Source organism: Pipistrellus kuhlii, unplaced genomic scaffold, assembly GCF_014108245.1.
Source record: "Pipistrellus kuhlii isolate mPipKuh1 unplaced genomic scaffold, mPipKuh1.p scaffold_m20_p_17, whole genome shotgun sequence".
Taxonomy (NCBI): Eukaryota; Metazoa; Chordata; class Mammalia; order Chiroptera; family Vespertilionidae; genus Pipistrellus; species Pipistrellus kuhlii.
Window position 1 is genome coordinate 4,516,027 of NW_023425482.1, and position 18,749 is coordinate 4,534,775.

Sequence of the window (18,749 nt, forward strand, 5' to 3'; positions counted from 1 at the left end):
AAATATATTTAAAAAAAAAAAAAGGATGATGTTAATAAGTTCCAGCGGCCTCAGGTGGCTGCGATCAAGAAAGGCAAAGTGTGCCCAGCATAGTGTGCTGTGTCAACCTCTGAAACTGGAGGTCACAGTTCAATTCCAGTTGTGGGCTCGATCCCCGGTGTGGGGTGTGCAGGAGGCAGCTGATCAATGATTCTCTCCCATCATTGATGTTTCTGTTTCTCTCCCCCTCCTTTCCTCTCTGAATTTAATAAAAATATTTTTTTAAAGGCAGGCATATTGTTAGGGTGCTTTTGGTTGCAAGAAACAAAAATCTAAGCTAAAACTACATTGAATAATGAGGAAATTTATTATCAAAATGGCAAGTTGAGAAGTAGAGTGGGTTTCAAGGTTGGTTGATTCATCAGCTTAACCAGTGCACTGAGGAACCCTGTCTTTCTGTCCATGTGTGTCCTCTCCAATGTCAGCATCATCTTCAGGGTGGAAGGCACAGAGCAGCAACAAGTTCAAGGTCACCTCCAGACACTGCAGTTCAGGAGACTGCACGTGGGAGCCCCTCCCCTCAAATCTCATTGGTCGAAGTTGGATCACATGTCTGCACCTGAGCCAATCACCAGCAAAAAAATGAGCTGCTTTTTTTTTTAACAGGTCAAAGGGTGGGAGCTGGCCAGCCTGGTCCAGGGCTGGGTCTAGAGTAAGGAGACATGAAGACCTAAACCAATTGGAGTTGTGCTTGCATGCAAGAAGAGGGAGATATAATGGGATGGCGGGTCAGGGCCCAGGCAGCGGGGTTCCTCGTGGACACCCCAAGAAGGCATTTCATGTGAGTCTGACAGGGGCTGCCTTGTTGACAGGCAGACCCATCATTGTGCGCTGAAGCTCTTGCACCTGTCTTTCCCGCCCGCTGGCTATTGCAGGGAGCTTCCTGCACAACTTTATGCTGCTGCCCTGTGCCAGGTGGACTCCACTCGGCTTTCCTGGTGTGTCCACCTGGGCTCTGGGGGACCTCCCCTTCTGCATAAGGAGCCATGCTCTGGGTCAGTCTGGACCAGGGGCCAGGGGAGAAAGCCAAGAGATGCTCCTGGGAGCAGTAGCCAGGACTTCCTCAGCTTTACGTTTCTTTCCCTTCATAGCTGACTTAAAGCCTGGAACCTGATGTCTCCGCCTGTTAGCCAGGGCAGGGTGCCCCCACACACTTGATCCTGAGCTTTGCTCCTTTCCCCAGAGTCCTTTATATAGTCGCCCGTCTCTCACTTCCCAAAAGAAGTCCTGGGTCCAGCCATGATGCCTCACTTCGCCTCTGCTACTGCAGCAAACACATCTGTTAGCAATGCTGGCCATTTCCAGGCTTTGCTTGCAGCATAACTGAAGAGGGCTATGGACATGTAAGCTGATAGGCATTCAAAATCATTTTTATGAGCAGCCACCATGTGGTTCAGGACACCTAGCTGTCGGGAGGCCGCCATGCTGTCGCTAGAGCTCCGCTGCCTTTCACCCTGGTCTGTTTATGAGATTGAGGTTCCATGGGCTTTCTCATTAAAAACCCACACAGAAATGGAATTAATGTCCAACCCTGTCTTCTCCAGGCAATAAGTAATGTTAATGCACCAATATACAAACTGCTAAAAAACAAACAAACAAAAACATATCTGCCTCACCCCTCTTCTACAAAGAGGTATTTTCAATAAATATATGCCTTTATGTTTAATAATTCTCAAATTTATACTAAATTTACATCATTTGTATAAGTTCCATAATACTAATAATTATAATGATAACCCAATCCAGAAGACAAATTTTAACACAAGAAAATGTTTAAGTCTTGACATTCGAATGTATTTACATTGCTCTGTGTGATAGGGGAAAAAGACTTTTAGACCTGGCTGGTGTGATCAGTGGTTAGAACGTTGGCCCGCACACTGAAGGGTCTCAGGATCAATTCCTGATCAAGAGCCTGTGCCTGGGTGGCAGATTCTTGCCCCACCCACCCCCGGTCAGGGCGCATATGGAAGGCAACCAGTTGATGTATCTCTCTCACATCGATGTCTCTCTCTCTCTCTCTCTCTCTCTCTCTCTCTCTCTCTCTCTCTCTCTTACTCTCTCTCTCTTCCTCTCTCTGAAAAAGCAATGGAAAAAGATCATCATGTGAAGATTAACAACAAAAAAAGACTTAAGTCATATTAGGATAAAATTCCATTGGGTGAAATGGAAATATGCATTAAAAGAAAATGGAGCAGTGTAAAAATTCAGGTGTTAAAGAGGCTATTCATGTGTTTTTTCAACTGTGTACACCCTTTAAAATGTCATTAATATCTTTTTTTCTTTGGTCTGCTGCATATATATATATATATATAGGTGTGTGTGTGTGTATATATATATATATATATATATATATATATATATATAGAGAGAGAGAGAGAGAGAGGGGGGGGGGGAGGGAGAGAGAGATAGAAACATCAGTGATTAGAGAGAATCATTGATAGGCTGCCTCTTTGATGCAACCCGGGCATGTGCCCTGACTGGGAATCAAACCATGACCGCCTGGTTCTTAGGTCAATACTCAGCTGCTGAGCCATGCCAGTGGGGCTAGTCTGCTGCTTTTCTAAATTAATATAATTTGTTTTTTAGAGTAATTTGGGGCTTACCAGAAAATTGAGCAGAAATCATGGAGCATTCTCAAATGTCGCCATCTCCCCTGGTTCTCCCAGTTCCTTCTATTATTAATATTATTAACATCCTTCATTGGTTTGACAATTTGTTACAATTAATAGGCCAATATTGATACATTATTATTAAGTCAATGGTGTACATGAAGGCTTGCTCTTGGTGTTGTACATTCTTTGGATTTGGACAAACGTATAATGACATATGTCTGCCATTATAGTTTATAGAGTGGTTCCCCTGGCCTAAATATTCTCTGTGCTCTGTCTATTCATCCCTGCTTCCCCCAGTCCCTGGGAACCACTGGTCTTTTACTGTCTCCATAGTGTTACCTTTTCAGAATGTCATAGAGTTGGAATCATATGGTATATAGTCTTTCTTTTCAGACTGGATTCTTTACTTACAATATGAACTTAAGTTCCCTCCAGCTCTTTTCATGGTTTGATGGGTCATTTCTTTTACTGCTGAATAATATTCCATTGTCTGGATGGACCACAGTTTGTTTTACCTCTTCACCTTTTGAAGGACTTTTCAATGTCTTCCAAGTTTGGGCAATAAACACCCATGTGCAGATTTGCGTGTAAACGTAAGTTTTTATTCCTTTGGGTAAATTTCTGAATCAGATGGTAGAAACATGCTTCATTTTGAAAGAAACTTCCAAGCTGCCTTCCAAAGTGGCTGAACTGGTGTGCATTCCACCAGCAATGAGTGAGAATTCCTGTTCCGCCACATCCTCACCAGCGTTCTGGATTTTGGCGATGCTAAGAGGTGGCTAGTGATATCTCGTTCTAATTTGCATTTCTCTGATGACATATGATGTTACGTGTCTTTTCAAGTGTTTGTTTGCCATCTGTGTATCTTTTTTGGTGAGGTGTCTGCTCAGATTTTTGCCCAATTTTTAGTTGGCTTGTTTTCTTATAGCTGAGTTTTAAGGGTTCTTTGTATATTCTAGACAACAATCATTTATCAGATACATGTTTTGTGAACATTTTCTCCCAGTCTGTCATTTCTTTTCATTCTCTTAATAGTGTATTTTGTGGGACAGAAGCTCTCTCTCCAGAGGGGAGGGGGAAACTATATGCTAGTGGAGAATTGGCTTCTCCAGGAGAGGCCGAAATCCAGAAAGACGGGAAGGTGGTTCCTTTTTAATCCTCACCTGAAGATATGTTTATTGATGTTAGAGAGAGAGGAAGGGAGAGAGAGAAGAGAGAAACATTGATGTGAGAGAAACATCAATGGGTTGCCTCCCATATGTGACCCAACTGGGATTGAACCTGCAACCTAGGTATGTGCCCTGACTGGGAATCAAACCCACAACCTTTTGGTGTATGGGACAATGCTCCAACCAACTGAGCCATCCAGCCAGGCAAGACAGGAGGAAGCCCTACCTCAGGCGGGGACAAAGAAGCCTGTCAGATGGGCACGGACACAGAGCAGGGTGTTGGGTGACTGCAGGTTTTTTTCTCAGGGTTCTGGGCTCTAATGGTTTTCAGCACCTTGTTTCCATCAGTGGCATTACAACTGCTAATGCAGACCAAAGAACCGAGACAAGATGTTTGTAGGGTTGAGTTGCAGGGGCCTCAGGCTCAGGTTGAGTCCAGCTTCAGCTAATGCTCCAGGTGAATTCAGTGGTTGTTTGAGGAGGTGCTTACCTCCCTACCCTGCTCAGAGCCCCTGAGGCTGCTTCAAGCTGTCTGTTCAACTGCTTGTTGCCCTACCTGGCCCATTTTTTATTTTTTTACTTTTTGCATGTTAATGTTTCTGGAATCTAGAGGCATCTTAGGATTATAACTCAGAGCATGTTCTCATTTCTTAGTGGCTCATAAAATATTGGTACATCTTAAAATTTATGCTATCTCAGAGCCCATGAAGTGAGGGAGTCAGTATCCGTAAATATTAGTGCATAAAGTCGGCAGCTTAAGCAACGTGACTGCATTTAGATCTGCATTCTTCTGTGAAGTGGCACTGACTGACTGAGCCTACACTGAAGCACATTCTGAAAGCCAGAGGAACAGGTGATGCCAGGCATTTGTGTTACAATTAAATCATTCACCACCACCCCTCTTATTTCTACAAGGACTGGGCCCAGGAGGTCAAGGGATTGAGGAGGGGTTGGAAGGGGTGGGGGCTGGTGGGGGCTTGGTGACTTAGCTGACTAGCCCCCTGCTCTGTGCTCGGTGCTGGGTGCCGGGTGCCTCTCGGGGTGGAACAGAAGGATGCAGCAGGAGCAGTCCATCGTCCCAGGGCCTCGGTCTGTGTTTCTGGAGGCTTCCTCTGCCCAGCTCAGCTCCGGTGGACAGAGCTCAGTCAAGGAGAGGCAAGGATTAGGGAGAAACAGGCCTGTGGAGTAATCTGGAAGAAGAGGGACATTTTTTGGCACATTGCTGTATTTTTATGCTTGAGAATTGGGGACCTTGGACCTTCACATGCAGATTTATGCCAAATGAGATGCAAATCAGGGCCCCGCTTTTCTGAAGTCCTGGCCCCTCTGTCTCCTAAGACCTTGACCCTGGGACCTCAGCTTGCTTCAAAGAAATAAAGTGTGTATGGGTTGAGGGATGAAGGAAAGAAAAAAACATCAATTTTAATAAATGTACTAACTAGGCAAATGCATCAGATATGCCACAAAGCACTTAAGTAAAAGAGGTAAATCAGGTGGGGAAGAGGAGGTGGGGATGTGCAGGGGAAAAGGAGCAAAGTGGGGTTGGAGAGGCCCTGGGCAGCAGCCCGGGGCATTTCTTTGGATTGGCATAAATGAATGTATTCAAATGAGCGCAAAGCACCCCTACTTGCCCGGGCCGGAGGAGCCCAAGAACGAGGGATCCTGCGCTTCCAGCATTTTCGTCTTGGTTATCTCCTGGATTCCGCGCGTGGGGCAAGCGGACCCTGGCGGGCGGCAGAGGGAAGGCGCCCCCTGCCGGCCAAGCGCGGAGACGACCCGGGCCACGCGGCGGGCGGGCCGGAGACCGGGGGAGGGCGGCTGCCGCTCGCCTCCAGCCCGGGCGCCAGACGCCTCCTCACTCCTAAAACTGCGGGGCGGGCGGCCACCGGCAGCCAGAGGTGCGTGTGTGTGTGACCCGCTCAGCTCCTGGCTACCGCCCGTCTGCCCCCGCGCGGGGCGCGGCCTGCGGAGCCGGCGAGGTTGGCCCGAGCGTGGGGTCCGCCACGCACGGCACCTGCGCTCCCCGCAGGGCGCCCGCACTGCTGCCCCCAACACGCCCGCACCCCGCGGTAGCCCGGTCCCGCACACTCCCTCCAGTCCCCATCCACGGCACCCAGCGCTCCCCTCGCGGGGACGCCGTGCTACAGAGCAGTGTGCATCCCTCTCCCCGCCGCGCCCCGCTTCCCCCACAGACAAGCGCTCCCCCGGGGCTCCGCGGCGCCCCCACCCCGCCCCGGCTCACCAGCACCCACACCCCACTCCCAGGCCGGACCAGCCCCCACGCTTGCACACACTCTCAGGGCCGCCGGCGGGGCCCCCCGGAGCCTCGGACAGAGTTGCCGGGGCGCTCCCTGGGGTCCACGCCTGCCCCGAGCGGGGACGGGGACGGGGCCGGGGCCGGGGCCGGGGACCCGGCGGGCGGCGCCCCAATCCCCAGCCGGCCGCACGGAGCCGGGCCCCTGTCGGCGGCCGGCGCCCCGGGGCGGAGCCGCGGCGATGGGCGCCGAGCGGGAGGCAGGTGGCGCGGCGGCGGCGGCGGGGGGCAGGAGGCGGGGGCGGAGCGCGCGGGGCGGGGGCCGCGGGGCCCCGTGAGACGCTCGGGCGGGAGCGCGGCAGCCGGAGCCGGGCGCCCGCGAGCCAGAGGCGCGGCGGCGGGACCGGGCGCGGGCCGCGGAGGCCGGAGACCGCCCGGGGCGGCGCTCGCGCTTTGTTCCCGCGCGGGCGGCCGGGAGGGCGGAGCGAGCGGCCGGAGCCGAGCCCGGGCATGGCCCCGGCGGCCGCCCCGCGCGCCCCGGCCCCGCCGCGCGCCTGAGCCTGACGCGGCGGGAGGAGACGGAGCGCCGATCCCCCCAAGTTACGGAGGCGGGGACCGCGTTCGGAGGAGAAGCCGCTCGGGGAGCCGGGTCGCGAGAGCGCGATCGCCTCCGCCCGCCGGACCTCCGGACCGTAAGTGCCCCGTCCGTCCCGTGCGCCGCCGCGCTGTCACCCCGGCTTCGCCCCCGGCCGCCGTCCAGGGGGCTCCTTGCAGCCGCCGAAGGCACGGACGCCCCGGGCACCCTCTCTCCACTTTGCAAAGTTGGAGCCCGCGGTAGGGTGGGGCCAGCCCACTCAGCACCCACCCATTTGGACGGAATGACCACCCTCCCCCCCCCCCCCCTTCTCCAGGTGAACCGAGAACTTGACCTGCCTGGGATGTGGTCAAACTTAAGGTGGGGACTGCGTCGGAGGGTGGAGAGCCCTGTAGGCTCCCTGGCGGATCTGGGCTTCCTGACAAAGGCCTTGCAGGGGCCAGGTGACAGAGGACTGGGAGGGGGCCCAGAGGGTGATGCCAGGATAGATGGAGGGTCCGGTGGCTTGGCTGGGGAGGGTGGTCAAAGCTCTCTGGAGCCCCTGCCCCTCTTGTTTTGGTTCCTGGCCCTGCCATTCAGGAGAGTGGTGGTCAGGAGTTAGATGGTCTGGGGCGAAGTCTTCTCAGACACCCCCAGGGGGGCCTGCTCCCCCCCCCCCCCCCATGATTGGGGAGAGGAGCTTGAAAGCTTTCCTGGGTCCGGACAGCCCCAGTGCCTCTGGTGCAGCCCCACGGCAGTGATTGTGCTCACACCCTTTGGGAACCGTCCATCTGCGGGGAGGGCAGGCTGGGAGCCAGGCTGTGGGAACCGCAGGGAGGGAGGTGTGAGCCGATGTGGAGGGACAGATGGCTGGAAAAGCAGCCCTAGATGGGCTTACGTGAAGCAGAAGGCAGTGGGGCCGGTGGCAAGCCACACTGTGAGCCACTGGGCTCTGAACACGCAGCCCCAGGCTGTTCCCTCCTCTCAGCCCCTGTGTGCTGGGCCTGGGAGCCACAGAGTAGTGCGCAGACCCCTGTAGGCGTGGGGTCCTCTGCCTTCCCCCATAAAAACCATGTTCCCCACCATTAGAGCCAAGGCCTGTTCCAGAGGCCAAGGACAAAAATATTTCCTCTGAGAACAGAGACCTCATGCGCTTCTGTAGGGAGATCTGAATAGTTGTCAGGCCCTGTCTTTGACCCCGTGGCCAGGATACCGCTTCATTATGTCTAACTGGGTGTGTGTTTCCTCCCCTATACCCAGAAACAGGAGGTTCCCAGGGCGGCCACCCTCAGCGGACCGGGGTTGGCTGGGGACAAAGGGGGGTAGCTGTGCTGCATCCTGGCATTGCTCGTTCAAGTTGCTGCAAGGTTCCAGAAACTTGTTAAGGTTGGAGCCCAGGAGAAAGGTGGGCTGGGCCCGGGAGAGTCCCACTCTCACGGGTCCCAGGCACGAGGCGGCCCTGGTATCCTTTCTGCCGCAGACACAGGGGCAGGAAGGTCCTGCCCACAGTTCCTAGGCACGGGGGTCCAGCTGTGTCATTGCTCCACCCCTCCTCCCCTGCCCTTCGGGATGGGGGAAGCCCCAAAACTCACTTGGGCCCTGGAGGCAGAGGGTTCTGTTCTGTGCAGCCTGCACTGCCATGCCCACAGAGCCACGCTGTGTGGAGGGCTATGCTGCCAGACCACTTCTGTGCCAGAAGGAAAAGGAGAGGAAGGAGACAGGCTTGAGCAGGGGGGACAGATGTGGCATTGCGTGCTCCCCAAGAGCGAGACAGACTCAGGGCGGGAGAGCATCACATAGGACCGATTTTCTGGGGGAACCCGGCTCTCTCTTGATCTGTGTGATGGGAGGAAGGGACAGTCACGCACGAAGCACTCGTTTATTCACAAGCCCAGCCAGGGCTGGCGGGCTGGAGGATCTCAGCAAGATGTCTCCCTCCAGGACCCTCGGGGGCTGCCTCGGGCCACCCACCAGCCCTTTTGGGTCCACGCGCTCTTCCTCTGTCACCCGGTTATCCGCGTAATTGAGTTACCACCTCCAGGAAATCTCTCTGATTTGGCTCCACATATTTTCATTTCTGCATGACTGGAAGAAATTAATTTTCCTTCCTACGCAAAGATCTGGAGACGCCGGGAGGCTGGGTCACTAATCTGAGAGATTCAAGCCAGCGGGGCTGCCACCTCTCAGAGGGCCAGCCAGCTGCAGGGGCCGGGGGCACAGGTGGGGGGTGTGGGCAAGGCATTCCTGCTGCCGGAATCCTTTCTGAGGCTGCTGGCTGACCTTCCACCCCCTGTGGCTCCGTGAGTGGGCTGTGTTTGGGGTCACCTGATTCATCCCCAGCCTCCCATGGCACCAGGATCCTCAGGATGGTGGTGGAATTCAAATGATCTGAATTCCTTCCCCGTCTGTGTGTGTGTGTGTGTGTGTGTGTGTGTGTGTGTGTTCGGACTCCAAAACAGGGAAGAGGCGCTGTGACCCATTTCCCTGGAGCATGGTGAAAAGCTGCACACAGTAGGTGCTTAACTAAGGGAGCTCTCAGGGAGGGGACTGACATTTTCGTGGGCCATCTCCATCCTGCTTACTGTGTCCTACACTCATCTGTCCACTGCACTGCTCTGACCCGAGCCTGCCTCTGTTCCCAGGCACAGCAGCCTGAGTGTCAGTACCTTGCTGGGCGGTTACTATTGGCCAAGCCCTGCTCCTACTCACTGAGTCTGCGTGACACCTGCAGGGCTGGTGGGACCTCCCCTTTTTCACAAATACCTGGCATGGTGCGGGCCCATCAGGCTCCGGTCTGGGAGAGAGTCTGGATTCAGCTGCTCCCCCCTTCCCTTCCCCCTCCCCCCGTCCCCTGTGTGAAAGCGGCTGCCTGGCTCCTGGCCCCGGCCTCCCTTTGCCCTCCTCCTGGCCTTCCTGTCAGCATTCCGTCCGCACCTGTGGGGACAGGTGGTGGACTGCCTGGTGCTGACTGGGGTTAATGCCTCAGATGTCTGAACTCTCACCTGGGCTCGCCTCGGGCACGTGAAGCACAGCTGCCGCTGACATCAGGCGCACCTGAGGTTGGGGAGGAGGAACGCCTCAGCCTTGTCTGGGTCACGGGGCCTAAGGCCAGCCCTATCCCAGCTGTTCCCAGTTCACACCAGAGCTGGGAGGGGATCATGGTGTTCGGGACCTCCTAGAAGCCACTGGACACTGTCTGGCGGTTAGAACAGGGCATCCAAACATAGCATCGCGTTGATAGGAATCCATGTCTGGACAGCTGGTGTCACCTCCCGGGCCTGGGAGGAGAGAGGTGACCTGGACTCTGTCGTCTCTAAATGCAAGAGGATGGCCATGATGGCACTCACTGCAAAGAAGTGCCCCGAGAGGTATCTGCCACCCACGGCTCAGCTGCTGAGCAGACAGTGAACGAGCACCTGTGTCATGCCAGGCAGGGGGTAGCGTGGAAATAATGCAGCACCAACAAAAACTCACACTGGGCCAGGCTATGTGCTGGCAGGCCTCCTTACATTTAACAAGCCTGAAGGTGGACACCCTTGCTGTCCCATTTTCCAGATGGGCATGCGAAGGCCCAGAGAGGTTCACCAGAGGTAGGTGGGCGGGCGCCACACTGCTGCTCCCGTGTGGAGGTGGCTGGGCCCATGGAGAAACCTGCCAAGTTCAGAATCCTGAGGGCCAGTGTTGGACCCACAGGCATCTGCTTACTCAGTCCCTGGAGATACGATGTGCACCCCTGCCTGGAGCCACTGTGTCATCTGAGAGAGGGACAGGCAGAGGCTGGTGATTGGTGGGTGTGGCCTTTGAGGGTCGAGGTACACTGGGGGCAGTTCGGAGGGGCTGACAGGCTCTTTTCTGGCCTGTGGCACAGCTTCTGGGAGATTGGGGCTCCCAGTCCTGGCCAGGCGGCAGGCACCATGCTGTGTGTTACAAGAAGCCAGTTGCTCCCTGGCTTATTCTGGCCTCTGCCTGTGGCTCTCGGTCTCCTCAGGGCTGTTTGGGACGGGCCGTCACACCTCCACATCTTTTCCTGAGGTCATGCCCTCAGGCCTCTAGGTTAAAAAGAACAGGCCTGTTTCTACTTTGGTTCCCTGAGTCTGGGATCCCTACCACCACCCCCTTTACGTGAGGCCCAGATAAGGCCACAGGGAGGGCAGGGGCTGCGGGAGAGCCCAGCCCCCAAGTGCCTCTGAGGGCCGCCTTCAGCCAAGAACGCTAATGCAAGCAGCGCTCTGCTGTCTGGAAACAAATTCCTGGAGTGGAAGCCGCCCTTGCAGCATCAGTGGAAAGACCCAGGCAGAGCCCTGGCGTTCGGGATGGAAACTTATGATGATGAAAGTGATAAATAATTGGTGCCTGGTTCCCACTTCTGAGTTCACAGCCAGACCCAGGGTGCAGGGCGCAGGGTTGGGCTGGAGCCTCAGACGCGCGAGAACGTGCTTCCCGCCGCGCTCTGTGCAGCACGGTTTCCTGCAGCAATAAAACAGAAGTTAAGACTTCTGCTTTTCGTAATTCGTGGGACCTCACGGTGAGCCAGATGTCACTGGAAGGAAAACAAAGATGCGTAATAAGGAAGATGTCTCTTCGCCAAGGCGCCAGCGCCCCCTCTGCTGCTCAGCCACACACTCTCCGCCGCCTACATCCGTCCTGTTCCCTGTGCACACACTGTCAGCCGCCCAGAGGCAGGCTCAGAGCCACCCAGGCTGCCCCTGCGGCTGGGAGTGTGGTGGAGGACGTGGCAGAAGGAGGTTTGGGGAGGACATCCGGGCACTGGGCACCGGGACATGCTTCTGTTTACTTGGGCAGAGAAAAGTCCACAGTAGGGGCAGGGCAGGAGGGAAATGGCAAGGTGAGAAGCTCCTGGGCCGATCAGGGGCAGGCGGGGAGAACTTCTTGTGTTCCGACGGCCCTGGGTGACATGTGGGACTCACAGGGGAGCTCTCGCCCAGGGGTCCTGACCTGGGAGCAGCCAGGAAAGGGAAGGCCCCCAGCTGCCGAGGGAAGGTGGGGGAGGTGCTGAGAGGCAAGGGGGCCACAGCCCTTTGCTGAGCTCCAGGGGCTCCTGCCCCATTCTCTGGGGCGGTGGGGACGGGGAGGGGAAAAGGCAGCATGCTGGCTTCTCTGAGTCCCACTGGCTAGATTTGAACTGTGATTCCTCTCTCCCTGATTGTGTGGCCATCAGCAAATCACTCACCCTCTCTGTGTCTTTGGTTTCAAAAGCAAAACACAGTCACAGGGCTCCTGTCTCCTCAGGTTGTGATAAGGTATGAAAGATCCATGTGATCTGGCGTGTGGTTACTGGCTTGGGGACATGGCCGTTACATCCCCGCTCTAGGCAGACACCCAGTGCCGTCCTGGGATTCACTGGTGGCTGGGCATTTCTGTACTCAAACCCCGTTTCTCCCTCCCAAACAGCACTGGGTAGGGAGCCTACTCTCCCTACACCTATGTCCTCCTGTGCAGCCCAGGTCCCCGCGCCTGCTCACCCACTTCCCCACACATGACGACACAGCAAGCTCAGAGCCAAGCTCTCTGTGCCCTGTGCCACCTGGGAACACAAGCTTCATTCCCTTCCCATTTCCCAGAGAGGAACCTGAGGCTGGGATCTTACTTCCCATAGCTCCTTGGTGGCAGAGGTGGGATTTCCACTCAGGAACCCAGTTCTCTAACTCAAGAGCCTCTGTGTTGTTGCCACACCAGGTCTCCAAATGGCTGGTGGTGACTTCTCACCAGGCCTTAGGGTTCCAAGCCCTGGCCTCTTGCTTGGACTGTCATCTGGCCTCAGGAGCCCTCGTGTGTGTGACTGCACACATGAACGTTAGTGTGAGTGTGAGCATAGAATGTGTGTGCGTGCAGGTGTGAGAACCGGGCAGAAGAAGGAAGTGTGACCTCCACCTGACTGCCCGGGGCATTTACAGGAGAGCCCATGCCCGGCTAGATGGCCAGAACTGATAACAGTGGAGGAGGGCGTGCCAGGTCTTAATCCCCACCTGCTCCTCCCGGCCCAGCTGCACTGTGACACGTGGGAACTTGGTCTCAGTGTAACCGAAGCTCAGGAGGGAACCAGCACAGCAGTCAGGACAGACTTGTTTTCTATCCCACCCAGGGCCCCGCCCCCTGGAGACTGAAGTCAGCGTCCACTGAAGGGACCAGCAAAGGCTTCAGAGATAGAACTCTATCCCCAGACGGCTGTTTCTACACACCCACATGGGCTGCCCCAGGACGGTGTCACTGCCCTACATGGGCTGTCCCAGGACGCCTGTCATTACAGAGCTACATGGGCTGTCCCAGGACGCCTGTCACTACAGAGCTACATGGGCTGTCCCAGGACGCCTGTCATTACAGAGCTACATGGGCTGTCCCAGGACGCCTGTCATTACAGAGCTACATGGGCTGTCACAGGATGCCTGTCACTACAGAGCTACATGGGCTGTCACAGGATGCCTGTCACTACACTATTACATGGTCTTTTCCAGGATACCTGTCAGAACACACCTACATGGGCTGTTGCAAGACACCTGTCACTGCACATCTACATAGACTGTCATAGGATGTCTGTCACTACACATCAACATGGACTGTCCCCAGGATACACATCACTGTACATCTATAGGGACTCTCTAGGACACTTGTCATTACACACCTCCATAGACTGTCCAGGATGCCTGTCACTACACACCTACACGGACTGCGCAGAACGCCTGTCACTGTACTGCATATCCACTTCACTGTCCCAGGATGCCTGTCACTCTACATCCACATGGATGTGTCATGGGAGAGCCCCGTTTTTGGGAGTCAGATGCTTGAATTCTAAGCCAGCCCACGTGCTAGCCCTTCTTCACTTTGGCATTTCTGTGGCTTCTTGGTCCACGTGAAACCTCCTTTTGGAATTTCAACAATCATGGTTGCTACATGCCTGGTGGCGGGACCCACCACAGCATCTGGCACAGACTCAATTTTCCTTTCTGAGTCGAAGTCAGAGCTTATACTGACCCTGGGGGCTTCTAGGTTGAGGCAATAACTGTGAAATTCTGGGCTTGATTTATCTTAATGTCATGTGTACAGAGGGCTTTTATCTGATTCTCATAGAGCCTGAGACTCCCTCCGGGGACCCTGGACCCCTTTCCTGTATGGTATTCCTCACATCACAATGGCCTGCATCCCAGGCAGACCTCCTAGTTTAGGAGATTATTTGGGCAGACCTTCCCATAGGGTCCCCCCCGGCCCCTTAAGGACATGCCTACATATATGGGGTGTGTTTTGAGTTAGAGATAATAAGATCTCCACATCACCAGCCCGCTGGGGCCTGCCCTCATTCCCAGTACTGCCTTCCCACTTGCTCAGTCCCTCAGGTGGGAAAGAGCACAGAGCCTGGAAAGGGGGTTGTGGCCTTCCCACATTAGCGCCACCACAGGATGGGCCCCAGGTGCCAAGGGAGGAAGGTCAGCCTGGCCCTTCACACAACCGTGTCCCTCACGCTGAGCTTGGGCTCCCCAATCCTGTGCTGTTAGCACAGACAGGCTGCTGCATGGAGGGGTGGAGAGGTTGCAGCCTGCCCTACCTCATTCTCCCTGGTGGGGTTTTTAATTGTGCTAAAATACACAGAACATAAAACTTACCATCTTAATCACTTTAAGTATACAGTTCAGTAGTATTAAATGCATTCAAATTATGCAACCATCAACACTATCCATTCACAGAGCCCCTCATCTTCCCAAACTGAAACCCTGTCCCACTAAACAGTGACTCTCCATTTCCCCTCCCCAGCCCCTGGCACTCACCGTTTTATTTCCTGTCTCTGTGAATTTGGCTCCTGGGGACCTCATATGAGTGGAATCATGTGGTATTTGTCTTTTTGTGACTGGCTTGCTTCACTTAGCATAATGTCCCCACGTTCATCCATGCTATAGATTCCTTCTTCCATCGATGGACACTGAGTTGCCCTACCTTTTGGCTCTTGTGAATTACGCTACTGTGAACGTGGATGTAAAACATGTCTTTAAAATCCTGCTTTTGATTCTTTTGGGTATATCTTCAGAAATGGAATTGCTGGGTCATATGGTAGTTTTATTTTGAATTTTTTGAGGAACCTCCATTCCACCATTTTAACCGTTTTTAGGTGTGCAATTCAGTGGCATTTAGCACATTTACAAGGTTGTGCAACCATCACCGCCATCTAGTTCCCCAAAGTTTGCATCACCCCCCAAAAGAGACCTCATACCCATTTGTGTTCACTCCCCACTCCCCTCCCTCCAGCCCCTGGCAGCCTCTAGTTGTCTTTCTGTCTCTATGGATTGGCCTGTTCTGGGCATTTCATATAGAGTCATACAATATGTGGCCTTTTGTGCTGACTTCCTTCACTTAGCGTGATGTTTTTGAGGTTTGTCCGTGTTGTCACGTGTCAGTACCTCACTCCTTTTTAATGACTGATGTTTGATTGCAGGGTAGACGCATTTTGTGGATCAGTTGATGAACATCTGGGTTATTTCGCCCTTTTGGCAGTTGTGAATAATCTGTTGTGAGCGTTTAGGTGCAAGCGTTTGTTGTTGACATTTTTTTCATTCTCTTAGGTCTAACACCGAGAGGAAGTGCTGGGTCATGTGGTCACTCTAAGTCCAACTCGTTGTCCACTGGGTTCCCAGGGCTGAACGAAGAAGAGCTGCCGGCCCTGGTTGCCCAGGCTTCCCTGAACGCCACTGGGTCCTCCCACACACCTGTGAGGGTGGCCACTGCCGTCCTCTGTTCACAGGTGACCACGTTGTGGCTGGGGGTGGTGAGCGCAGTTGCCCAGGGTCACCAGCTGGTGGGGACGCCCTTGCCGGGTGCTTGGAGAGGATTGTTTGAACAGCAGCAGCTCATCTGCCTGCAAGCTGTCACTGTATTTGGTTCCACAAACAGTTACTGAATCTCCCCAGCACCTGCGTCTAACCTTCGTGGCATGAACAAGATTTCGCATCTGGTCTCCCAGCGTCTACCCTTGTCCCTCATTTGGGAGGTAGATTGGGGTCCTCGCATGAGGGGTCCCCTTCAAAGCCACTCCGACGAGGCAGCTCTAGGGACAGACCAAATCATTGCAGCGGCTTTGAGGCCACACGCCCCCGCCCCCAGCTGTCCACTGAGATCCCGTTCTTGCTGTTCCCAAACACACAGGCGTGCTCCCACCCCAGGGCCTTGGCTTTGGCAGTCCCTGTGCCTGCGTGCTCTCCCCCTGACACCTGCATGGCTCCCACCTGCCCTCCATCAGGTCTCGCTCCGAGGTCTCCCTTCAGTGAGTGGCCTGCCCCTGCCGTTCCTCCAGGGCACCCCCGCTCTCCCTGTGCTGTGCCTTTTCTTCTGAGTATCACAGCATGGCTGCCTCCTCGAAGGTCAGTGCTGTGAGGCCAGCACTTCTGTCTGTATGTCCCGCACCCCAGCCCCTGAGCCCAGACAGCCCCTCACGCGGAGGTCCTGAGGAGTAGCCCCCCATATCTCCCAGGCGCCGGTGCCCAGGGTCCCCGGCTGGTGAGGACACCTTCACTGTGAGCTTGGAGAGGCTTGTTTGAACAGCAGCTCGTCTGCCTGCAAGCTGTCGCTGTATTTGATTCCACCAACAGTTATCTCATCGCCAAGTCTGCTTCCCTGCGCCGGAGTCGCTGAGACTCGCCTGCACAGGGCCACGGGGGGAGGCAGCTCAGGGTCATCCTGGGCAGTCTGCACACCTGGCATTGTCCACCCCCGAACAGATGTTCCTCCGGAGCTCCGCTCCGCCGGTCCTCGCTCAGAGGCGGGAGAGGGCGCATCCCAGTGATCCAGAAACACTCATAGAGCAGGCCCTGGGTGCCCGCTCACAGAGGTCACCAGTTCCAACTGCTGCCAGACAGCCCACCCCATGCTGGGCAGGGTGAACAGCCGCGAGCACACCGCGCTCTGGGTGCTTGGGTCAGGAGCTCGGACGGGGCCTGACGGGGACGCTGTGTCTCCGCCTCGGGGTGTCTGGAGCCTTGGCCAGTGGCCTTGGCAGTTGGGGCTCCTGGCACAGAAGGCCCAGCTCTGCAGGGCGTCCTGGGCAGTGTATGCTGGCTGGTGACGCATCTCCATGTGGCCCCTCCCCCACCACCTCGGCGGGAACTCCTGGTGCATGAGGACCCTATGTGCCCCCGGTGGAGGGGACCGGAGCCCACCTCCTGCAGGGAGGCCACTGTGAGGTGTGGTCAGAGGAGGAGGGAGGGGCGTGTGGGAGCTGTCAGATGTGAGATCAGGACAGGACCCTGGCAGTGTGGCTCCATTAGCTGATACAGCTGCTGTCCCCACGCGGTGTGCTCGTGGCTTTTCACCCTGCCGGGCGTGGGGTGGGCTGACTGACAGCAGTTTGGAGGTGACCAAAGCACCCAGGCTGACCCCACACAGGGCAGGAGGCCTGAGGAGGTCCCCAGAGAAGGATGGCTAGACCCTCCCCTCCCCCAGTCTGTCTGGACTCAGGGAGGAATCGGAACAACCATATCCTGGCGGGAGTGCCCGGGAGAGTTGTTTTTCATTTCTCTCCGAACCGGAAAACGGTGGAGCCATCAATGTGCAGCAGAGATTCAGTCCCTCCCTCTTCCTCTCACCACACCCCCGGTGGAGTGCGGGCTGAAGACCATCCTGACCTTAGTTTCCAGCTGTTGTCTCCCCAAGAGGCTGACCCTGGGTGGGGGGTCGCTGCTACCCGGCCTGTGAGGCGCAGGCACGGAGCTGGGTGACAGTTGAGACAAGTCTCGCATCAGAATGTAACTGGTTTGGGTTCATGTCTGTTCCTTTCGCAAATAACCAGTGAGCGCCTGCTGCTCATGGCGCTTTCCAAAATCCAGCAGCAGACCGCTGCCCTCAGGGCGCTGCTACTCTGTTAGGGGAGAGACAGACAATAAGTGAAGGAGACACGTGGTATTTTCTTCACCGAGAGCCCGGGAGGGTCACTGGCTGGGTGGGAGGTCACTGTCCCGTCAGGTCAGGCCTGTCTGATCCGGTGACAGTGAGCTGAGGCCTGGAAGGGGAGGAAACCAGGTGGCCACCAGGCACAGCCTCTCTGGCACAGGTGACAGCGGCGCAGAGGCCAGGAGGCACCTCTGAGGACCAGCAAGGGGACCTGGGGGTTGGAAGGTGCAGGGACAGGGGCAGCAGGTGACCAAAGGCTGGTATGGGTACCACGCTGCAGGCGCTGCGGGCTTTGTGCGGGCAGAGGTGCTGGTGTGGATACTAAAGCATGAAAGGCAGTGAGTGTCCTGCGTGCCCGGCTTTGTCCTGTCATCCGGGAGGCGGGAGGCGGGGAGGTCTGTCTGACTCGCCACCCTGATAACTACACAGCAGCGACCAGTTTGTCCCTGGGCCAGATTCCCGCTCAGATTCCCTGGGCCTTAGGCCTCCGGATGGCATCCCCAGCCGTGCAGGCCCCATGGGTCCCTCAGGTGAGCCGCGTCCCTCTGTGCGGGAGCCCGCGCCGAGGCCCACAGGGCACCGGGAGCAGTCCCGCTGGGTCGCCATGGCCCCACAGCTGGCAGGTTCGGGGCTCACCCAGGTCCTTCCTAAATAAAGCTCTTGGCTGAGCGCAGGTCATCTGTGTTGATGTGCCACGTGGCGAACCTCTGTGTCAAAGCATGTCCCCCGGTGTGGCCTGGTCACCACTGCCACGTGGGAGGAGGAGGAGGGGTGGCTGCTTGTCCCCCGAAGCCTGCCCTGCACAGGGGCAGTCAGAAGATGGACGTTTCGGAGACCAGGCAGGGCCTGCTGGCAAGCTGGTGGAGTTTGGTGCTAGAGGGAGGGGCTTGTCCAGCTGGGTGTCCGAGGAGGCATTCTCTGTCCCTTTTAGGAGCCAGAATAACCCTGATTTGCTCCTCACTTCTCAGCATCGGGCGTGTTACTCCCCAATCAAACCCACTCGCTCCCGCTTCCGGAAGCTCTGTATGCTGGTGGGTGAGTCAGGTCTGAGTTAAGGGGAAGCGAGTCCTACAAACACCTGGGCACGCAGAGGCCGCCCTGCAGCCCGGGACCCTGCTCCCGCCAGGCTTGGGGACCTGCTGGCAGGGGCAGCAGGTGTGAGGATGCTCTGGAGGTGGACAGGAGCCTGGTATTTGCCCACTCAGCCTCTCTCG

The 18,749-nt window shown here is 56.0% G+C and overlaps 1 protein-coding gene across 4 annotated transcripts in view; it reads left to right on the forward strand.

Annotated features, from left to right (window-relative positions):
• CBFA2T3 (CBFA2/RUNX1 partner transcriptional co-repressor 3) overlaps nucleotides 1-18,749 on the forward strand; it is a 93,907-nt gene that overhangs the window by 26,181 nt on the left and 48,977 nt on the right. Inside the window, exon 1 of one of the 4 annotated variants that reach the window (XM_036440888.2) lies at nucleotides 6,338-6,766. The exons of 2 other annotated variants lie outside the window; for them this stretch is intronic. The gene's annotated coding sequence lies outside the window, so the exon portion shown is untranslated. Of the gene's footprint in view, nucleotides 1-6,337; nucleotides 6,767-18,749 lie in introns of those variants that run through there. One more of the 4 variants, XM_036440885.2, reaches the window with a different exon arrangement.